At 40.9% G+C, this 24,402-nt stretch overlaps 2 protein-coding genes across 2 annotated transcripts in view; one reads left to right on the top strand and one right to left on the bottom strand.

Annotated features, from left to right (window-relative positions):
• The window catches only part of LOC139756055 (ubiquitin carboxyl-terminal hydrolase 19-like), a 197,528-nt gene extending 181,259 nt beyond the window's left edge, over positions 1–16,269 (bottom strand). Inside the window, 1 exon segment of the mRNA XM_071675047.1 lies at positions 16,159–16,269. The gene's annotated coding sequence lies outside the window, so the exon portion shown is untranslated.
• Positions 16,270–16,701: 432 nt separating this feature from the next.
• The window catches only part of LOC139756061 (E3 ubiquitin-protein ligase RNF19B-like), a 176,795-nt gene continuing 169,094 nt past the window's right edge, over positions 16,702–24,402 (top strand). The window contains exon 1 of the mRNA XM_071675061.1: positions 16,702–16,833. The gene's annotated coding sequence lies outside the window, so the exon portion shown is untranslated. The remainder of the gene's footprint in view (positions 16,834–24,402) is intronic.

Raw genomic sequence — 24,402 nt, 5'->3', positions numbered from 1 at the left:
GCAAGGGTGTTTTAGGAAAGGTTGGGGGTCTGTTGATCAGATCTTTGCAGTGAGAATGACTGTGGAAAAATATCTTGTAAGAAAAAAGAAGCTTCAAAGAAGCTTTTAAGGATCTGGAGAAAATGTATGACAGTCGAATGGAATGCTTACTGGGATGTGTTAAGGATATACAGGGTAGAAGGGGCAACTGTTCGATGGTGTGAAAGCCTTCCATAAAGGAACAAATGCATCTGTAAGAGTGGATGGAGAGTTGAGTGTAAGTTTCAGTGTGTGGGTGTGAATAGCTTTTTAACACAAATATGGATGGAGTGAAATGAGAGATGAAAACAAAACTAGGGAAAGGAGGGTGCACAACTGGAATGCGGTGGTGAGGTATGATAGCTAGTGACTAACCTCTTTGCAGGTAATACTGTGTTATTTGCCAAGAGTGAAGTGGAGTGGCAGAGGGTTAAAGGTGTGCTTTACGATGTGTGTAAGTGTTAGCAATCAAAGGTAAAGCAAGTGTTTGAAAGGAAACAGAGTAAAAACTTAGATTCTGCAAAGCCCTACAGAGTGAGAAGAAAGTGTACCAAAGTGAGTAAAATAAATGAGGGGGGGGGGGGGAGAAAGACTGGAAAATGTGACAGAATTTAAGAATCTGGGAGCTATCTTGTATAAGTTTGGTAATATAGAAGAGATATGGGAGAGCAGTAAAAGGTAAAAGAGTTAATGGATCAATAAATGGAATAATGAAGGGAGGAGGTGTGAGCAAGGAGGTAAAGAAAGGATTAAGAGACAACATAGTTCTCCTGACCCTAACTATGCAGCCAAAACATGGACATGGGATGAGTCACAGTGGTAAAGAAATCCAGGCAGTGGAAATGAGCTGTTTAAGAAGAGCATGTGGTATGACTAGATGGAATGAAGAAAGAAGTGAGGGTGTGTATGAGAGATTTGGCATCGAAGAGAATGTAAAGGTAATGAATTGTGGATTGGCAGAGTAGGTGAAATGTATTATCTTGACATGATTCAGGCAAGAGAAAGAAAGCAAAGTGGGAAGATTAAAAGGACAGTGTATGACAGTATGACTAAAGAGGTTGGTGTGAGAGGGAGACTACCTGTGATGTGGAAACAGAGTGGGAGAACACTGGAGGGAAAGAAGTGGGGTATGCAAGGGAGGCACATAAGGACAGGGATAAATAGAGACTTTTGCCAAGGCCACCCTCTGAATGGGAGTTCCACGAAAGAATGGGTGTCAGGGATAAAGATAGATAAGTAAAGTGTTTTTTCCAATCAACTGTTACCCCATGCCAAATGAGCTATCAAATATCATATATGACTTATGAACTAGATATCTATCACTTCTTATGACCTTCTGCACATTATCTAAAACAAGCATCTTTCATTATGCACATCACTTAAAACAAGTGTCTTTAAGTAATATTACTTGAGGAGTTTCACTAAATTCTACCTCATTAGATACACAAATATATACTGTAACACACATTTAATCACCAATTATATGAGACATTCCTGAAAAACACAAAAGAATCACCATAAGGTTCAATGGGATAAAAAAGGGTAATGCTCCTAAAAAAAATTCTTAACCTAATTTTCAGACATAATTATGAATCAAATACCAAGAAGTTTATATTACAATTGCATTGTTACTCTCAATATTCAGATAAGAAATACTGTTTGAAATATCATGAGAAAATAAACATACAAGAAGTTCAGGCATGATATCCTGTCTCTTATCTTCATTCCATACATAATATTCACTCTTGTTCACTGTAATATTACCTCAAGTGCATGTGATCTTCCATGATACTAAAGGAGTTATACTGGGTGCAAACTGCCTAACCATTTTTTTGTTAATGAACTGTTGTCAGTGATACAGTAGAACAAGCTATGGTTCTAATGATGACAAACCTATGTTAACCAGCATCTACATGCCTAAACATATCTACTTTCATCTTACAGCTGATGCTCTTCCTCCTCTTTTCTTCCACAAGCACTAAAATCACTTGAGTGCTTTATAAACATATTTCAATTGCTTGGGGTTAGAAGTTACACACAGTATTACAGTTTGAATATTTGTTGCATGGCAACCCTTATTCACTCGTAGGACTAGCTGCCTTGGTGGATGCTGCACTTTTTTTTTTTTTTTTTTTAATACTTTGTCGCTGTCTCCCGCGTTTGCGAGGTAGCGCAAGGAAACAGACGAAAGAAATGGCCCAACCCCCCCCCATACACATGTATATACATACGTCCACACACGCAAATATACATACCTACACAGCTTTCCATGCTGCACTTATTGGCAAGTAATCACCTGCCAATGCCATGGACACGTTTTGAAACCTTTTCAAAACTATTCCATGTCTACCTTGGAGGCTTTCTATTCATAAAATAGTTGCTTAGGGCTTAAGGAGGTCACACACAAAATTACAAAGTTAGAATATAGGTTGTATGATCACTGTAAGTCATGTGTTGGACTATCTGCCTTGGTATATACCATGCTCACTGACAAGTGATCACCTGCTACTGCTCTGTGTAGTTTTTGAAACCTTAGCAAAAAAAACCAAAATAGTACTAATTCACTATTCCATGCAAGCCCTTCACCATCCTGCACGTCCAGGCCCCAATTGCTTAAAATATTTTTCATTCCAACTTTCCACCTCCAATTTGGTTTTCTGCTTCTCCTTGTTCCCTTCACCTCTGACACATATATCCTCTCTGTCAACCTTTCCTCACTCATTCTCTCAGTATGTCCAAACCATTTCAACACACCCTCTTCTGCTTTCTCAACCACATTCGTTTTATTACCACACATCTCTCTTACCCTTTCATAACTTACTTGATCAAACCGACCTCACAAAATATATTGTCCTCAAACATTTTATTTCCAACACATCCACCCTCCTCTGTACAACCCTATCTATAGCCCATGCCTTGCAATCCTATAATATTGTTAGAACTACTATTCCTTCAAACATACCCATTTTTGCTCTGAGATAACGTTCTCTCTTTCCATTCTTCATTGCTCCCAGAACCTTTGTCCCCTTCCCCAACCTACGACTCACTTCCACTTCCATGGTTCCATTCACTGTGAAGTCCACTTCAAGATACCTAAAACACTTCACTTCCTCCAATTTTTCTCCATTCAAACTTACATTCCAAATAAATAGTCCCTCAATTAAGTCACCAACTTCAGCAGTTTCTCACTCGAATCAGCCACCAGTGCTGTATCATCGGCAAACAACTGACTCACTTCCCAGGCCCTCTCATCCCCAACAGACTGCATACATTTCCCTCTTTCCAAAACCTTTGCATTACCCTCCTAACCACCCCATTCATAAACAAATCAAACAACCATGGTGACACATCCCTGTCACAGATCGACCTTCACTGGGGACCAATCATTCTCCTTTCTTCTTTCTCATACACATGCCTTACACCCTTCATAAAAATTCTTACTGCTTCTAGCAACTTACCTCCTACACTATATATTCTTAAGACCTACCACAGAGCATCTCTATCAACCCTATCATATGCATTCTCCTGATCCATAAATGCCACATACAAATCCATCTCTCTTGCATCTCTTGCTAAGTATTTCTCACATACATTTTACAAAGTAAACACCTGATCGACAAATCCTCTACCACTCTTAAAACCGCGCTGCTCCTCCCCAATCTGATACTCTGTACATGCCTTCACCCTCTCAATCAATGCCCTCCCATACAATTCTTCAGGTATACTCAAAAAACTTATGCCTCTGTAGTTTGAACACTCACCTTTATCCCCTTTGCCTTTGTAATGGTACTATACATGCATTCCACCAATCCTCAGGCACTTCACCATGATCCATACATACGATGAACATCCTTACCAATTCAACTGCATTGCAGTGAAAAGCAAGGTTTTTTTTTAGGAAAGGTAGGGGATGTGCAGATCAGATTTTTGTTGTAAAGATGACCGTGGAAAAGTATTTAGTGAAAGGTAAGAAGCTGTATGCAGCTTTTATTTATCTGGAGAAAGCATATGACTGAGTTTGTTGTAAAGATGACCGTGGAAAAGCATTTAGTGAAAGGTAAGAAGCTATGTGCAGCTTTTATTTATCTGGAGAAAGCATACGACTGAGTGGAATGCTTTATGGGATGTGATAAGGATATATGGTATAGGAGGACAACTGTTGGATGTAAAAGCCTTCTACAGATGAGCAAATGCATATGTAAGAGTGAATGGAGAGCTCAGCAAAAGTTTTGGGATACATATAGGTGTGAGGCTGGGCTGTGTGATGTCATTGTGGCTTTTTAATGCATATATGGATGGAGTGATAAAGAGACAAAAGCAAAACTAGGGAAAACGGATGTAGAGATGGAGTGCGGTAGTGAGATATTGTGGCTGGTGGCAAGCCTGTTTGTGGATGACACTGTGTTGTTTATGGAGAGTGAAGAGGAACTGCAGAAGGTTGTAAGTGTGCTTTATGATGTGCGTAAGTGGAGAAGACTGAAGGTAAATGCAAGTAAAAGTATTTATTCATTTATATTTATCTATTTTGATTTGTCGCGTGTCGTAGAGGGCGGCTGGAGGGGACGGGGGGCCGGAAATCCTCCCCTCCTTGTATTTTTTTTTTTAACTTTCTAAAATGGGAAACAGAAGAAGGAGTCACGCGGGGAGTGCTCATCCTCCTCGAAGGCTCAGATTGGGGTGCCTAAATGTGTGTGGATGTAACCAAGATGTGAAAAAAGGAGAGATAGGTAGTATGTTTGAGGAAAGGAACCTGGATGTTTTGGCTCTGAGTGAAACGAAGCTCAAGGGTGAAGGGGAAGAGTGGTTTGGGAATGTCTTGGGAGTAAAGTCAGGGGTTAGTGAGAGGACAAGAGCAAGGGAAGGAGTAGCACTACTCCTGAAACAGGAGTTATGGGAGTATGTGATAGAATGTAAGAAAGTAAATTCTCGATTAATATGGGTAAAACTGAAAGTTGATGGAGAGAGATGGGTGATTATTGGTGCATATACACCTGGGCATGAGAAGAAAGATCATAAGAGGCAAGTGTTTTGGGAGCAGCTGAATGAGTGTGTTAGTGGTTTTGATGCACGAGACCGGGTTATAGTGATGGGTGATTTGAATGCAAAGGTGAGTAATGTGGCAGTTGAGGGAATAATTGGTATACATGGGGTGTTCAGTGTTGTAAATGGAAATGGTGAAGAGCTTGTAGATTTATGTGCTGAAAAAGGACTGATGATTGGGAATACCTGGTTTAAAAAGCGAGATATACATAAGTATACTTATGTAAGTAGGAGAGATGGCCAGAGAGCGTTATTGGATTACGTGTTAATTGACAGGCGCGCGAAAGAGAGACTTTTGGATGTTAATGTGCTGAGAGGTGCAACTGGAGGGATGTCTGATCATTATCTTGTGGAGGCTAAGGTGAAGATTTGTATGGGTTTTCAGAAAAAAAGAGTGAATGTTGGGATGAAGAGGGTGGTGAGAGTAAGTGAGCTTGGGAAGGAGACTTGTGTGAGGAAGTACCAGGAGAGACTGAGTACAGAATGGAAAAAGGTGAGAACAATGGAAGTAAGGGGAGTGGGGGAGGAATGGGATGTATTTAGGGAATCAGTGATGGATTGCGCAAAAGATGCTTGTGGCATGAGAAGAGTGGGAGGTGGGTTGATTAGAAAGGATAGTGAGTGGTGGGATGAAGAAGTAAGAGTATTAGTGAAAGAGAAGAGAGAGGCATTTGGACGATTTTTGCAGGGAAAAAATGCAATTGAGTGGGAGACTATTAAAGAAAGAGACAGGAGGTCAAGAGAAAGGTGCAAGAGGTGAAAAAAAGGGCAAATGAGAGTTGGGGTGAGAGAGTATCATTAAATTCTAGGGAGAATAAAAAGATGTTCTGGAAGGAGGTAAATAAAGTGCATAAGACAAGGGAGCAAATGGGAACTTCAGTGAAGGGCGCAAATGGGGAGGTGATAACAAGTAGTGGTGATGTGAGAAGGAGATGGAGTGAGTATTTTGAAGGTTTGTTGAATGTGTTTGATGATAGAGTGGCAGATATAGGGTGTTTTGGTCGAGGTGGTGTGCAAAGTGAGAGGGCTAGGGATAATGATTTGGTAAACAGAGAAGAGGTAGTAAAAGCTTTGCGGAAGATGAAAGCCGGCAAGGCAGCAGGTTTGGATGGTATTGCAGTGGAATTTATTAAAAAAGGGGGTGACTGTATTGTTGACTGGTTGGTAAGGTTATTTAATGTATGTATGACTCACGGTGAGGTGCCTGAGGATTGGCTGAATGCATGCATAGTGCCATTGTACAAAGGCAAGGGGGATAAGAGTGAGTGCTCAAATTACAGAGGTATAAGTTTGTTGAGTATTCCTGGTAAATTATATGGGAGGGTATTGATTGAGAGGGTGAAGGCATGTACAGAGCATCAGATTGGGGAAGAGCAGTGTGGTTTTAGAAGTGGTAGAGGATGTGTGGATCAGGTATTTGCTTTGAAGAATGTATGTGAGAAATACTTAGAAAAGCAAATGGATTTGTATGTAGCATTTATGGATCTGGAGAAGGCATATGATAGAGTTGATAGAGATGCTCTATGGAAGGTATTAAGAATATATGGTGTGGGAGGCAAGTTGTTAGAAGCAGTGAAAAGTTTTTATCGAGGATGTAAGGCATGTGTACGTGTAGGAAGAGAGGAAAGTGATTGGTTCTCAGTGAATGTAGGTTTGCGGCAGGGGTGTGTGATGTCTCCATGGTTGTTTAATTTGTTTATGGATGGGGTTGTTAGGGAGGTGAATGCAAGAGTTTTGGAAAGAGGGGCAAGTATGAAGTCTGTTGGGGATGAGAGAGCTTGGGAAGTGAGTCAGTTGTTGTTCGTTGATGATACAGCGCTGGTGGCTGATTCATGTGAGAAACTGAAGCTGGTGACTGAGTTTGGTAAAGTGTGTGAAAGAAGAAAGTTAAGAGTAAATGTGAATAAGAGCAAGGTTATTAGGTACAGTAGGGTTGAGGGTCAAGTCAATTGGGAGGTGAGTTTGAATGGAGAAAAACTGGAGGAAGTGAAGTGTTTTAGATATCTGGGAGTGGATCTGGCAGCGGATGGAACCATGGAAGCGGAGGTGGATCATAGGGTGGGGGAGGGGGCGAAAATTCTGGGAGCCTTGAAGAATGTGTGGAAGTCGAGAACATTATCTCGGAAAGCAAAAATGGGTATGTTTGAAGGAATAGTGGTTCTAACAATGTTGTATGGTTGCGAGGCGTGGGCTATGGATAGAGTTGTGCGCAGGAGGATGGATGTGCTGGAAATGAGATGTTTGAGGACAATGTGTGGTGTGAGGTGGTTTGATCGAGTAAGTAACGTAAGGGTAAGAGAGATGTGTGGAAATAAAAAGAGCGTGGTTGAGAGAGCAGAAGAGGGTGTTTTGAAATGGTTTGGGCACATGGAGAGAATGAGTGAGGAAAGATTGACCAAGAGGATATATGTGTTGGAGGTGGAGGGAACGAGGAGAAGAGGGAGACCAAATTGGAGGTGGAAAGATGGAGTGAAAAAGATTTTGTGTGATCGGGGCCTGAACATGCAGGAGGGTGAAAGGAGGGCAAGGAATAGAGTGAATTGGAGCGATGTGGTATACCGGGGTTGACGTGCTGTCAGTGGATTGAATCAGGGCATGTGAAGCGTCTGGGGTAAACCATGGAAAGCTGTGTAGGTATGTATATTTGCGTGTGTGGACGTATGTATATACATGTGTATGGGGGTGGGTTGGGCCATTTCTTTCTTCTGTTTCCTTGTGCTACCTCGCAAACGCGGGAGACAACGACAAAGCAAAAAAAAAAAAAAAAAAAAAAAAAATTTTTGCTTTGTCGCTGTCTCCCGGGTTAGCGAGGTAGCGCAAGGAAACAGACGAAATAATGGCCCAACCCACCCACATACACCTGTATATACATACATGTCCACACGCGCAAATATACATACCTATACATCTCAAAGTATACATATATATACACACACAGATATATACATATATACACATGTACATAATTCATACTGTCTGCCTTTATTCATTCCCATCGCCAACCCGCCACACATGAAATAACAACCCCCTTCCCCTGCAAGTGCGCAAGGTAGCCCTAGGAAAAGACAACAAAGGCCACATTTGTTCACACACAGTCTCTAGCTGTCATGTATAATGCACTGAAACCACAGCTCCCTTTCCACATCCAGACCCCAAAGAAATTTCCATGGTTTACCCCAGACGCTTCACACGGTCTGGTTCAATCCATTGACAGCGTGTCGACCCCGGTATACCACATCGTTCCAATTCACCCTCATCCTTGCACATCTTTCACCCTCCTGCATGTTCACGCCCCAATCACTCAGTATCTTTTCCACTCCATCTTTCCACCTCCAATTTGGCCTCCCACTTCTCCTCGTTCCCTCCACCTCAGACACATATATCCTCTTGGGCAATCTTTCCTCACTCATTCTCTCCATGTGACCAAACCATTTCAAAACACCCTCTTCTGCTCTCATAACCACACTCTTTTTACTACCACACATATCTCTTACTCTATTATTACTTACTCGATCAAACCACCTCACACCACATATTGTCCTCAAACATCTCATTTCCAGCACATCCACCCTCCTCCACACAACTCTATCCATAGCCCATGCCTCTCAACTATATAACATTGTTGGAACCACTATTCCTTCAAAAATACCCATTTTTGCTTTCCGAGATAATGTTCTCAACTTCTAAACATTCTCCAACGCTCCCAGAACTTTTGCCCACTCCCCCACCCTATGATTCACTTTCGCTTCCATGGTTCCATCCGCTGCCAAATCCACTCCCAGATATCTAAAACACTTCACTTCCTCCGGTTTTTCTCCATTCAAACTTACCTCCCAACTGACTTTACCCTCAACTCTACTGTACCTAATAACCTTGCTCTTATTCACATTTACTCTCAGCTTTCTTCTTTCACACACCTTACCAAACTCAGTCACCAGCTTCTGCAGTTTCTCACACAAATCAGCCACCAGCGATGTATAATCATCAGCGAACAACAACTGACTCACTTCCCAAGCTCTCTCATCCACAACAGACTACATACTTGCCCCTCTTTCCAAAACTCTTGCATTCACCTCCCTAACAACCCCATCCTAAAACAAATTAAACAATCATGGAGACATCACACACCCCTGCCACAAACCAACATTCACTGAGAACCAATCACTTTCCTCTCTTCCTACACATTCACATACCTTACATCCTCAATAAAACTTTTCACTGCTTCTAACAACTTGCCCCCCACACCATATATTCTTAATACCCACCTTCCACAGAGCATCTCTATCAACTCTATCATATGCCTTTTCCAGATCCATGAATGCTACATACAAATCCATTTGCTTTCTAAATATTTCTCACATACATTCTTCAAAGCAAACACCTGATCCACACATCCTCTACCACTTCTGAAACCACACGGCTCTTCCCCATTCTGATGCTCTGTACATGCCTTCACCCTCTCAATCAATACCCTCCCATATAATTTCCAAGGAATACTCAACAAACTTATACCTCTGTAATCTGAGTACTCACTTTTATCCCCATTGCCTTTGTACAATGGCACTCTGCAAGCATTCCTCCAATCCTCAGGCACCTCACCATAAGTCATTTATCTCTATTTATTCTATTTTGCTTTGTTGCTGTCTCCCGCGTTTGTGAGGTAGCGCAAGGAAACAGGCGATAGAAATGGCCCAACCCACTCCCATACACATGTATATACATACACGTCCCCACACGCAAAATATACATACCCATACATCTCAATGTACACATATATATACACCCACAGACATATACATATATACACATGCACACAATTCACACTGTCTGCCTTCATTCATTCCCATCGCTACCTCGCCACACATGGAATAACATCCCCCTCCCCCTCATGTGTGCAAGGTAGCGCTAGGAAAAGACAACAAAGGCCCCATTCGTTCACACTCAGTCTCTAGCTGTCATGTAATAATGCCCGAAACCACAGCTCCCTTTCCACATCCAGGCCCCACACAACTTTCCATGGTTTACCCCAGATGCTTCACATGCCGATTCAATCCATTGACAGCACGTCGACCCCGGTATACCACATCGATCCAATTCACTTTAATCCTTGCCCGCCTTTCACCCTCCTGCATGTTCAGGCCCCGATCACTCAAAATCTCTTTCACTCCATCTTTCCACCTCCAATTTCGTCTCCCACTTCTCATTCCCTCCACTTCCAACACATATATCCTCTTGGTCAATCTTTCCTCACTCATTCTCTCCATGTGACCAAACCATTTCAAAACACCCTCTTCTGCTCTCTCAACCACACTCTTCTTATTTCCACACATCTCTCTTACCCTTACATTACTTACTCAATCAAACCACCTCACACCACATATTGTCCTCAAACATCTCATTTCCAGCACATCCACCCTCCTGCGCACTACTCTATCTATAGCCCACGCCTAGCAACCATACAACATTGTTGGAACCACTATTCCTTCAAACATACCCATTTTTGCTTTCCAAGATAATGTTCTCGACTTCCACACATTCTTCAAGGCTCCCAGGATTTTTGCCCCCTCCCCCACCCTATGATTCACTCCCACTTCATGGTTCCATCCGCTGCTAGAGACACTCCCAGATATCTAAAACACTTTACTTCCTCCAGTTTTTCTCCATTCAAACTTACCTCCCAATTGACTTGACCCTCAACCCTACTGTACCTAATAACCTTGCTATTATTCACATTTACTCTTAACTTTCTTCTTTCACACACTTTACCAAACTCAGTCACCAGCTTCTGCAGTTTCTCACATGAATCAGCCACCAGCGCTGTATCATCAGTGAACAACAACTGACTCACTTCCCAAGCTCTCTCATCCACAACTGACTTCATACTTGCCCCTCTTTCCAAAACTCTTGCATTCACCTCCCTAACAACCCCATCCATAAACAAATTAAATGACCATGGAGACATCACACACCCCTGCCGCAAACCTACATTCACTGAGAACCAATCACTTTTCTCTCTTCCTACACGTACACTTGCCTTACATCCTCGATAAAAACTTTTCACTGCTTCTAACAACTTGCCTCCCACACCATATATTCTTAGTACCTTGCACAGAGCATCTCCAGATCCATAAATGCTACATAGAAATCCATTTGCTTTTCTAAGTATTTCTCACATACATTCTTCAAAGCAAACACCTGATCCACACATCCTCCACCACTTCTGAAACCAGACTGCTCTTGTACATGCCTTCACCCTCTCAATCAATACCCTCCCATATAATTTACCAGGAATACTCAACAAACTTATACCTCTGTAATTTGAGCACTCACTCTTATCCCCTTTGCCTTTATACAATGGCACTATGCATGCATTCCTCCAATCCTCAGGCACCTCACCATGAATCATACATACATTTAATAACCTTACCAACCAGTCAACAATACAGTCACCCACTTTTTTAATAAATTCCACTGCAATACCATCCAAACCCGCTGCCTTGCCAGCTTTCATCTTCCGCAAAGCTTTCACTACCTCTTCTCTGTTTGCCAAATCATTTTCCCTAACCCTCTCACTTTGCACACCACCTCGACCAAAACACCCTATATCTGCCACTCTATCATCAAACACATTCAACAAAACTTCAAAATACTCACTCCATCTCCTTCACACATCACCACTACTTGTTATCATCTCCCCATTTGCCCCCTTCACTGAAGTTCCCATTTGTTCCCTTGTCTTATGCACTTTATTTACTTCCTTCCGAAACATCTTTTTATTCTCCCTAAAATTTAATGATACTCTCTCACCCCAACTCTCATTTGCCCTCTTTTTCACCTCTTGCACCTTTCTCTTGATCTTCTGCCTCTTTCTTTTATACATCTCCCACTCATTTGCATTATTTCCCTGCAAAAATTGTCCAAATGCCTCTCTCTTCTCTTTCACTAATAATCTTACTTCTTCATCCCACCACTCACTACCCTTTCTAATCTGCCCACCTCCCACGCTTCTCATGCCACAAGCATCTTTTGCACAAGCCATCACTGCTTCCCTAAATACATCCCATTCCTCCCCCACTCCCCTGTCCTTTGTGCTCACCTTTTTCCATTCTGTACTTAGTCTCTCCTGGTACTTCCTCACACAAGTCTCCTTCTCAAGCTCACTTACTCTCACCACTCTCTTCACCCCAACATTCTCTCTTCTTTTCTGAAAACCTCTACAAATCTTCACCTTCGCCTCCACACGATAATGATCAGACATCCCTCCAGTTGCACCTCTCAGCACATTAACATCCAAAAGTCTCTCTTTCACTCGCCTATCAATTAACATGTAATCCAATAATGCTCTCTGGCCATCTCTCCTACTTACATACGTATACTTATGCATATCTCTCTTTTCAAACCAGGTATTCCCAATCACCAGTCCTTTTTCAGCACATAAATCTACAAGCTCTTCACCATTTCTATTTACAACACTGAACACCCCATGTATACCAATTACTCCCTCAACTGCCACATTATTCACCTTTGCATTCAAATCATCCATCAGTAATGGAGTTTGAAAGGACACAGAGTGAAAGTATAGATACTGTAAAGCCATATAAGGTGAAAGAAGAAGAGTGCACTAAATTGTGCTGTGGATATGGGATGGGGGGGGGGGGGTGGATGGAAGGAGTGAGATAATTTGAGTAACTGGGAGCTCTCTTGAGTAAGTGTAGCGAGATGGAAGGAGAGATAAAGGACAGAACAGTACAGGGCAGAAGAGTCATTGGGTTTCTTAAAAGAATAATGAAAGGTAGAGTATGGAAGTGAAGAGAGGATCAAGGGGCAGCAAAGTCCTCCCAACCCTGATCTATGCAGCCGAAACATGGATAAGGAATGAGTCACAGAGGTCAAGAATAATCAATCTGAGAAGAGCATGCAGTGTGACTAGATGGAATGAAGAAATGAAAGGGTGCATAAGAGATGTGGTACAGCAAGGAATGCAAAGGGAATGAATTGTGGAGTGATAGAATGGGTGAAACATAATACTCTGAAGGGGTTTTGGGCATATGGGAAAAATGCAAGACTGGGAGTTTGAAAGGAATGTGTATAATAGTACAATTAAAGGGGTTGGTGTGAGTGGAAGACCACCTGACATGGGAAAAGAGAGTGGAGGAATATTGGAGAGACAGAAACATATGAAGAATGCGTGGAATGGTGTATGCGAGGGAGGCACGTAATAACAGATAAGTGGAGACTCTTTTGCCATGGTCATCCCTTGATGGGAGTTCCCAGAGGGAACAGGCATCAGAGATATAGACAGATAGGCAGATAAATGGAACACCATTCCAACCCCCTGCCTTGCTGGATTTCATCTTCCACAAGGCTTTCACCACCTCTTCTCTCTTCACCTAACCAATCTCCATGACTCCCTCACTTTGCACACCACCCTGACTAAAACACCCTAAATCTGCTACACTATCATCAAACACATTCAACAATCGATATGTATACATATGTATGCTAATGTTATCCTATGTACATTTCTTATTTCTACCAGTAGTATACTGAAAAATCATTCTAGCTTTCTAGCTTGACTTTCACATGTTTATGTCTGAATTACTTTAAGTATATTCTACAGAACTCTTGCAGATTTTCTGTAATACCCCTGAATCTTCCTTGTTATCCATTTTGGTGACAAGCATAGATTATCATACATCTTTCCCTTCTTTCAGGGTTATACATTTACATGTCTTTCAACCTTTCATAGTAGATCATGTCTTCCTTTACCTTGATTTTGCTTATAAGGCACTTCTGAATTCTTTCTTATCTATTTCTACTGATTTCATTGACCATATGAAACAACATTTCATTTTGCTTTGTTATTGTCTGTTTGGCATAAAGAGTATAAAATCTTTGCCATCGTACTCCAGAGGTTTACCTCTTTGTTTATTTGGTGTTAATAATTTTTATAATTAAACTTAATTATCTGTTAGACTGGTTCATCAAGCAAATCTTTAGAGCAGGCCAATTCAGGGAATCCCTGATCTAACATCCCCTACAAACACCAGTACTTCTAAACATACTCCAAAAAACAAAATCTAATTCTTACTCCAACACACAATCAGTTACTCATATCTAAAACAGTGGAACTATTTAAATGCATCTTTCTTCATTAATTGTTGCTTGATATGATGTTTTTATTAACTACATTTACTGCTGAACACTATATCTAAAATATTATTACAATTAGGTATTTTGACTAATCTTATGAAAATCATCTTTCTAAAGTAACTGACATGGCATGAGCAAATAAAATACCTCAATCAAGGCCATCACAGGTGAAAAAAATTATGTACAGAAAGATAGAAATTAATTAGGGTTCTGCATCTATAGGCTTAACTCTTAAAGGAAGATGGGTTATATGAAGAGGGCAAGCTTAAACTTCTCTGCTGTGCATCTAACAGTATTTCTGATGACTGACCGCAAGGTGGTGATAAGTCTTAGGCTCCATATATTCATCCCTTTTTGCACATACTGCACCTTTTGATTTGAAAGATACTTTCACAAAATCTTCCATGCCTCTCATACCAGTAAGATTAAGAGTGTAAGTTGGGAACCATACCATACCTTTCCTGGTATAGATGATATCCTTATCCCATCTGCACTATAGGAAGTATAGCCTCAGAGATTTCAGCAGTTCACAGTAATTCAGTTCCTTTAACACATCAACTTGGGCTGTGAAAGATCTCAGTTCACAGTAATTTAGTTCTTTTACCACAATAACAAAGGCTGTAAGATCTCTGAACACTAATTCTGCAATGCTGCCTACCTTGTTAGATAAATTTGGATATTATCACCATTTTGGACAAACAGCAAATTTTGGAATTTAGGGGGCTGGAATTATTACTTTAAGCAGTCTTAAGACCCTTTCCTTAGAAATTACAATACATTTATTGGAAATTCATTGTTGGGACAGGAATTTTACAACATCAGGCCCTGAATAGGTTAGGTCTGGTTGAAATTGTTTTCCCAATGGTTTTTGATGTCTTTTGAACTTTTGTCACAAATCACTACTTTTTGTGATTTCTCCCACACAAAATCTCATTAATTGGGGGGTTCCCAATTACTGTTGGGTAAGGGGGGTTACCTCAAAAGGTAGTGATCTACAGTGCAAATGAGTCAGAATCATGGAAAATACATCAAAAAACCATAATTTCAACTTTCAAATGGATTGATGTATGAGACAGTAATTTCACCGTCTGAACATAGTAACATTCAATTCATAAAGGAATCAGTGTCTAAAATAATAACATCAGTTGGTGTTTCTTCTCGTCTTGGAAGGCCATAAGATCCAGCCCATCATCCCTCTACAGGCAAAGTGGTTTAACGTCAAAAGATGCTTTCCTCAACAGGACAACTAACAGTTGGAAAGGACTGCCTGATTGTCACTATCTCTAGTTCTGTAGAGACATGCTGAAAAAAATGTTGATATAGCATGGGGGATGTAAATGCAAAAGATAATCATAAAGCTTGTATTATGTAGTCTATCACTCTGACTACCGTACCAAAGTAGATATGTAACTCAAGAACTGGTGACAGGTTGCATACCTTCTTCAAGAACGTGTTAGAATATGAGAAATATGATTTAGAAGGGCAATAGCCTTTGGAATAAACAATTGTTAAAAAAGGTCATAAAATAAAAAAAAAATCAGGATAAGAGTTTGAAATTATGAATTCGGCCACACAACACAGGAAACTGTTTATCAACCAATGTAATCGAAGCCAGACCAGTGAAGACTCGTGAAAAGAGGTTTGGCATGAACAAGACATCCTTTATGATGTCATCACTGGACTGTACCCTAAGTACTACGAAGGAAGAAGAATTGATGCCAATAGTGGGCAATGCCTCCAACCAAAATTTAAGAATGTAATCGTCTATGTATGTAACAACTTACAACTAATAACTCTCACCACGCACAAGCTATACAATTTTTTTCCTCCATTATACTTTGCTCTCCTAATTCTGTTTCCTCCTCCATCACTCTTTTCTCCCCCAAATCTTCGTGACCAGAGCCTCCACTAGGCCTAAAATCACACCACTATTAAATACAAGCTCACCTGCCACAAAAAAAATAAAATTAAGGAGCCTCTGCCACCGTCACTTTCACTGCCTGAGCTAAACAATCCCGGACGGTCGGCGACCACAGCGGCAGCGGGATCAACCGCTCCTTCTACCTCTATATATACATCACCATCATTACCTAAAACTCCATACAGTATCTGCCATTTATGTAATTTCCTTTATTCTTTATACATATTCATCATGCTATCTGAAGACCGGAGGAGTCATGTTTCTGTGAAGTTTATATTGTTTTGCATAATTCTCTCAAAGTATACATTAATTTTTGAAATAAGGTAAGATTCAGTAAGACGTAACTATTGTGGCTATAAAACTAATTATGAAACCCAAAAATAAGAATATATGGAGCTTTGAATTCTTTGAAATATAATACCCCACACATCTCTGCCTAGTAAATTATCTAGATGAACCTCACTCCCTTTTGTTGAGAAAAAGAAAATCAAGGAATGCATTAGTATTACTCTACATATTTTCAATAATACCGAAATACTTAACAGGCTAGATACCTTCTCTTTTGGATCCTGCTGAATCCATCATAATAGATACTAGATATCATAGTAATGTCTGCAATGGCGACGGAAGTTGAACGTAAATGGAAATCGCTGATGTGAGACTTTAATTTTTCGAGAGAAACGTCCATTCTGCGATTAAATGTGAGTTCATGGATTTGTTGGAGTAATGAACAGTGATTAGGTCTTGGTGTTATTGATGTTTGGTCTTAGACGGGGTAAATGACAGCCTCCTCCAAGACGGAGTGAAAAAAAAAAGTTTGTTTGGCCTTGGTAGACGAGGTGTGACAGATGTCGAAATATGAAGTAAAAAACAGTACATATTACCCTATACACGGAGGGAGGACCACCTACTGGAAGAGGAGAGGTGAAGAAGGGCCGCTTCCGGCTCAGGGTAATCCTTATTACATCAAGAGAACCAAACTGCTGCTACGGCAGTCGGGATACCATTCCAAGGCCAAACTAGTGAATTTGTATTAATGGCCTACTTCTGACCGTATATCAGTGGAGGGTAGAAGGAGGTAGCAAGAAAACCGATAATCTGGTCCTTTCACATTTCTCAGATCTTACTTGGTTTCTTCAGAATGTTATAAGGTTTGTGGTGCTGACTGCTTACACATTCCTCAGATCATATTTGGCTCTTGTAGATTGTAATGGAAGTAAGGGGAGTAGGGGAGGAATGGGATGTATTTAGGGAATCAGTGATGGATTGCGCAAAAGATGCTAGTGGCATGAGAAGAGTGGGAGATGGGTTGCTTAGAAAGGGTAGTGAGTGGTGGGATGAAGAAGTAAGAGTATTAGTGAAAGAGAAGAGAGAGGCATTTGGACGATTTTTGCAGGGAAAAAATGCAATTGAGTGGGAGATGTATAAAAGAAAGAGACAGGAGGTCAAGAGAAAGGTGCAAGAGGTGAAAAAAAGGGCAAATGAGAGTTGGGGTGAGAGAGTATCATTAAATTTTAGGGAGAATAAAAAGATGTTCTGGAAGGAGGTAAATAAAGTGCGTAAGACAAGGGAACAAATGGGAACTTCAGTGAAGGGCGCAAATGGGGAGGTGATAACAAGTAGTGGTGATGTGAGAAGGAGATGGAGTGAGTATTTTGAAGGATTGTTGAATGTGTTTGATGATAGAGTGGCAGATATAGGGTGTTTTGGTCAAGGTGGTGTGCAAAGTGAGAGGGTTAGGGAAAATGATTTGGTAAACAGAGAAGAGGTAGTAAAAGCTTTGCGGAAGATGAAAGCCGGCAAGGCAGCAGGTTTGGATGGTATTGCAGTGGAATTTATTAAAAAAGGGGGTGACTGTATTGTTGACTGGTTGGTAAGGTTATTTAATGTATGTATGACTCATGGTGAGGTGCCTGAGGATTGGCGGAATGCGTGTATAGTGCCATTGTACAAAGGCAAAGGGGATAAGAGTGAGTGCTCAAATTACAGAGGTATAAGTTTGTTGAGTATTCCTGGTAAATTATATGGGAGGGTATTGATTGAGAGGGTGAAGGCATGTACAGAGCATCAGATTGGGGAAGAGCAGTGTGGTTTCAGAAGTGGTAGAGGATGTGTGGATCAGGTGTTTGCTTTGAAGAATGTATGTGAGAAATACTTAGAAAAGCAAATGGATTTGTATGTAGCATTTATGGATCTGGAGAAGGCATATGATAGAGTTGATAGAGATGCTCTGTGGAAGGTATTAAGAATATATGGTGTGGGAGGCAAGTTGTTAGAAGCAGTGAAAAGTTTTTATCGAGGATGTAAGGCATGTGTATGTGTAGGAAGAGAGGAAAGTGATTGGTTCTCAGTGAATGTAGGTTTGCGGCAGGGGTGTGTGATGTCTCCATGGTTGTTTAATTTGTTTATGGATGAGGTTGTTAGGGAGGTGAATGCAAGAGTTTTGGAAAGAGGGGCAAGTATGAAGTCTGTTGGGGATGAGAGAGCTTGGGAAGTGAGTCAGTTGTTGTTCGCTGATGATACAGCGCTGGTGGCTGATTCATGTGAGAAACTGCAGAAGCTGGTGACTGAGTTTGGTAAAGTGTGTGAAAGAAGAAAGTTAAGAGTAAATGTGAATAAGAGCAAGGTTATTAGGTACAGTAGGGTTGAGGGTCAAGTCAATTGGGAGGTGAGTTTGAATGGAGAAAAACTGGAGGAAGTGAAGTGTTTTTGATATCTGGGAGTGGATCTGGCAGCGGATGGAACCATGGAAGCGGAAGTGGATCATAGGGTGGGGGAGGGGGCGAAAATTCTGGGAGCCTTGAAGAATGTGTGGAAGTTGAGAACGTTATCTCGGAAAGCAAAAATGGGTATGTTTGAAGGAATAGTGGTTCCAACAATGTTGTATGGTTGCGAGGCGTGGGCTATGGATAGAGTGGTGCGCAGGAGGATGGATGTGCTGGAAATGAGGTGTTTGAGGACAATGTGTGGTGTGAGGTGGTTTGATCGAGTAAGTAACGTAAGGGTAAGAGAGATGTGTGGAAATAAAAAGAGCGTGGTTGAGAGAGCAGAAGAGGGTGTTTTGAAATGGTTTGGGCACATGGAGAGAATGAGTGAGGAAAGATTGACCAAGAGGATATATGTGTCGGAGGTGGAGGGAACGAGAGAAGAGGGAGACCAAATTGGAGGTGGAAAGATGGAGTGAAAAAGATTTTGTGTGATCGGGGCCTGAACATGCAGGAGGGTGAAAGGAGGGCAAGGAATAGAGTGAATTGGAGCGATGTGGTATACCGGGGTTGACGTGCTGTCAGTGGATTGAATCAGGGCATGTGAAGCGTCTGGGGTAAACCATGGGAAGCTGTCTAGGTATGTATATTTGCGTGTGTGGACGTATGTATATACATGTGTATGGGGGTGGGTTAGGCCATTTCTTTCGTCTGTTTCCTTGTGCTACCTCGCAAACGCGGGAGACAGCAAAAAAAGAAAAAAGAAAAAAAGATTGTAATGAGGTTTGTATTGCTCAGTGTTTACACACTTCACATCTCGCTTGGCTCCATAGAGGGTAATGAGGTTAGCAGAGTATAAGTGCTCACACACTAAATCTTAGAACAATTAGCTCCTGTAAACTGTTATGTTGGTGATACTCAGGTTTTCACACATTAACCTAGTTGTTATTAGATCATAGGCTCATTATATTTTTATTGGGTCAAAATGGGCCCATCAAAATTTTATTATATTTGTATGGAACCATCACAATGTTCACCCATGTCTAGTATGTATTTATTGAGTCTGGCATAAGATTAATTCGTGGTACTGGTATATATTGCATGTAATAGTTTATTCCTTTCCCAAACAATTTTCTGTTTGATCTCTAAATCTAGACCTTCGTTTGTATAATTTCAATAAACTTCCATTTAAACATTGATTTTGTTGGCTTTAAGAAGACTGTGCCATGAATTTCCTCTTTTGTCCATTAAAATCTTTTATCTCCCAATGAGATTCCCCCAGGAACTTTTCCTTCAAGATCCATAGTCTTTCCTCTTAACACTTGGTTTGTAGCCTGACAGGTTAGATGGCCTTAAGTTAAATATTTTCCAAATGAGCAATATGTTTTGTGTATTATCATGACCAAGTTTGAATACACCCTTCAACATGTGGATGGATGAATGTTTATACAATATCCCAGATTCTTTTTTTGTCTCCCTGGTGGAAAGTTTTTCTTAGAGATATCATCGCATTGATCACTTTCATGGAAGCTTTGTTAGATTAATTTGTTGGTTTCATATTATTTCCTATCAAAACTCCAATGTCTTCTTAACATTTTACAATTACTTTCATCTATCTTTGTTTATTTGCATTGCTTATTTTCTCTCCCATTGTACTTGCATGCATTTCCCCTGTTTGGAAATTCAGAAGTCAGTCTCTCAAATAGTCACGTTTTCAACCAACCCCTGACTTTACTCCCAAGACTTTCCCAAACCACTCTTTCCCTTAACCCTTGAGCTTTGTTTCAGTCAGAGCCAGAACATCCAGGTTTCTTTCCTCAATCATACTACTTATCTCGCCTTTCTTATGTGGGTTACACCCACATACATTTAGATACCCTAGTCTGAGCCTTCAAGGAGGATGCTTGACTCTGCTTGACTCCTTCTGTTTCCCTTTTTAGAAATTTGAATACAAGAAGGGGGGGGGGGGAGTTTCCTGCCCCTGTGCTTCTGCTCCCTTTAGTCGCCATCAGTGGCATGTGGAGAATACATGGGAAGTATTCTTTCTCCCCTGTTTCTTTTAAAAGACTTCTCTTGATGCATGGGATTAAGGTCCAGTTCTGTATTGTTGGAACAATAACAATAGCTTGGCGCCACTTATGGAAACTTTGTTTCTCTCTTTCCCTCTGCTTTCTTCACCTTAAAACCACCTTGACATGGCACATATTACAATGTCACATAGATCTATGGCTTTATTTTTTGCAACTCTGATGTGTCTGCTTTCAATTGTCTGTATCTTGGGTTAGGCAATCTTAATCCATTAAGTCCTTCATTCCTAGGAGTTTTAAGGTATGTTAGGGCGGCCTCAATATTTTCTTGGATTTTCTTGGTATAAGAATACCAGACTTCATTTGCAAAATGAAAGTGCGATTTCACAATTGATTTGTATTAGGTCATGAAGTTGTCATCATCAAGAAATGTTTTTATCGTTATGCCCATCAGTGATTTTTTCTTTCCAGGATAAGATCTCCAAATTTCAACTTGCTCTGGTATCCTTTTCAGACCACCACTTGCACTTGACTCCTATGGATTTCTTGCTTCCAGTTTACATCTTCCCATTTTCAAATATAAATACTTTCTACAGTTTTCTCAATGAAACATATAGAGCCACTTGCTCCAGTATCCTTTTCTGACAATGCCACTTGCACTTCATTCCAGTGGATTTCTTACCCCCAGTTTACATCTTCCCATCTTCAGATATATATATTTTTACATGTTATTTAATGAAACTTAAGGAGCCATTTATCAATTTATCTCTTCATATGCTGGAGTTGCTCTTGCAGTCTGTAGTAATCTTCTAGGCTAGTTTTCAAAATGAGGATTTTCGTTATATTATTAGAAAAATGGTATTTATGGATATCAGCTTGTTTTGGGAGGTTGTTTATTTATAGGATATATATAGTAGGACATCGGTGAAGGGGGCTAATGGGGAAGTAATAACAAGTAGTGGTGATGTGAGAAGGAAATGGAGTGAGTATTTTGAAGGTTTGTTGAATGTGTTGATAGATGATAGAGTGGCAGATATAGGGTGTTTTGGTTGAGGTGGTTTGCAAAGTGAGAGGGTTAGGGAAAATGATTTGGTAAACAGAGAAGAGGTGGTAAAAGCTTTGCAGAAGATGAAAGCTGGCAAGGCAGTGGGTTTGGATGGTAGTGCAGTGGAATTTATTAAAAAAGGGGCTGACTGTGTTGTTGACTGGTTGGTAAGGATATTTAATGTATGTATGACTCATGGTGAGGTGCTTGAGGATTGGCAGAATGCGTGCATAGTGCCATTGTACAAAGGCAAAGGGGATAAAGGTGAGTGCTCAAATTACAGAGGTATAAGTTTATTGAGTATTCCTGGTAAATTATATGGGAGGGTATTGATTGAGAGGGTGACAGCATATACAGAGCATCTGATTAGGGAAGAGCAGTGTAGTTTCAGAAGTGGTAGAGGATGTGTGGATCAGGTGTTTGCTTTGAAGAATGTATGTGAGAAATACTTAGAAAAGCAAATGGATTTGTATGTAGCATTTATGGATCTGGAGAAGGCATATGATAGAGTGGATAGAGATGTTCTGTGGAAGGTATTAAGAACATATGGTGTGGGAGGCAAGTTGCTAGAAGCCTGAAAAGTTTTTACTGAGGAGAAGCACTGAAAAGTTTTTATCAAGGATGTAAGACGTGTATGAGTAAGAAGAGAGGAAAGTGATTGGTTCTCAGTGAAAGTCAGTTTACAGCAGCGATGTGTGATGTCTCCATGGTTGTTTAATTTGTTTATGGATGGGGTTGTTAGGGAGGTGAATGCAAGAGTTTTGGAGAGAGGGGCAATTGCCGTATGCAGTCTGTTGTGGATGAGAGGGCTTGGGAAGTGAGTCAGTTGTTGTTCGCTGATGATACAGCGTTGGTGGCTGATTCAGATGAGAAACTGAAGAAGCTGGTGACTGAGTTTGGTAAAGTGAGTGAAAGAGGAAAGCTGAGAATAAATGTGAATAAGAGCAAGGTTAGTAGGTATAGTAGGGTTGAGGGACAAGTCAATTGGGAGGTAAGTTTGAATAGAGAAAAACTGGAGGAAGTGAAGCGTTTTAGATATCAGGAAGTGGATTTGGCAGCAGATGGAACCATGGAAGCAGAAGTGAGTCACAGATTGGGGGAGGGGGCGAAAGTTCTGGGAGTGTTGAGAAATGTGTGGAAGGCGAGAACATTATCTTGGAAAGCAAAAATGGGTATGTTTAAAGGAATAGTGATTCTAACAACGTTTTATGGTTGCGAGGCATGGGCTATAGATAGAGTTGTGCGGAGGAGGGTGGATGTGTTGGAAATGAGATGTTTGAGGACAATATGTGGTGTGAGGTGGTTTGATCGAGTAAGTAATGAAAGGGTAAGAGAGATGTGTGGTAATAAAAAGTGTGGTTGAGAGAGCAGAAGAGGGTGTTTTGAAATGGTTTGGTCACATAAACAAAATGAGTGAGGAAAGATTAACAAAGAGGATATATGTGTCAGAGGTGGAGGGAACGAGGAGAAGTGAGAGACCAAATTGAAGGTGGAAGGATGGAGTGAAAAATATTTTGAGCGATCGGGACCTGAACATGCAGGAGGGTGAAAGGCGTGCAAGGAATAGAGTGAATTGGAATGATGTGGTGTACTGGGGTCGACTTGCTGTCAGTGGATTGAACTAGGTCATGTGAAGTGTCTGGGGGTAAAACCATAGAAAGTTTTGTGGGGCCTGGATGTTGAAAGGGAGGTGTGGTTTGGGTGCATTATATATGACAGCTAGAGACTGAGTGTGAACGATGTAGCCTTTGTTGTCTTTTCTTAGCGCTACCTCGCGTGCATGTGGGGGTAGGGGGTTGTCATTTTGTGTGGCAGGGTGGCGACGGGAATGAATGAAGGCAGCAAGTATTAATTATGTACATGTGTATGTATGTATATGTCTGTGTATGTTTATATATATGTTTCCTTATGTTTATATATATAGAGGTATAAGTTTGTTGAGTATTCCTGGGAAATTATATGGGAGGGTATTGATTGAGGGGCAAGTATGAAGTGTGTTGTGGATGAGAGAGCTTGGAAAGTGAGTCAGTTGTTGTTCGCTGATGATACACCGCTGGTGGCTGATTCATGTGAGAAACTGCAGAAGCTGGTGACTGAGTTTGGTAAAGTGTGTGAAAGAAGAAAGTTAAGAGTAAATGTGAATAAGAGCAAGGTTATTAGGTACAGTAGGGTTGAGGGTCAAGGCAATTGGGAGGTAAGTTTGAATGGAGAAAAACTGGAGGAAGTAAAGTGTTTTAGATATCTGGGAGTGGATCTGGCAGCGGATGGAACCATGGAAGCGGAAGTGGATCATAGGGTGGGGGAGGGGGTGAAAATCCTGGGAGCCTTGAAGAATGTGTGGAAGTCGAGAACATTATCTTGGAAAGCAAAAATGGGTATGTTTGAAGGAATAGTGTTTCCAACAATGTTGTATGGTTGCGAGGGGTGGGCTATGGATAGAGTTGTGCGCAGGAGGGTGGATGTGCTGGAAATGAGATGTTTGAGGACAATATG

The sequence above is a fragment of the Panulirus ornatus genome, chromosome 2, assembly GCF_036320965.1.
Source record: "Panulirus ornatus isolate Po-2019 chromosome 2, ASM3632096v1, whole genome shotgun sequence".
NCBI classification, from domain to species: domain Eukaryota; kingdom Metazoa; phylum Arthropoda; class Malacostraca; order Decapoda; family Palinuridae; genus Panulirus; species Panulirus ornatus.
The sequence above is the reverse complement of the archived record's forward strand: the minus strand, read 5'-3'. Positions and strand labels throughout refer to the sequence as shown.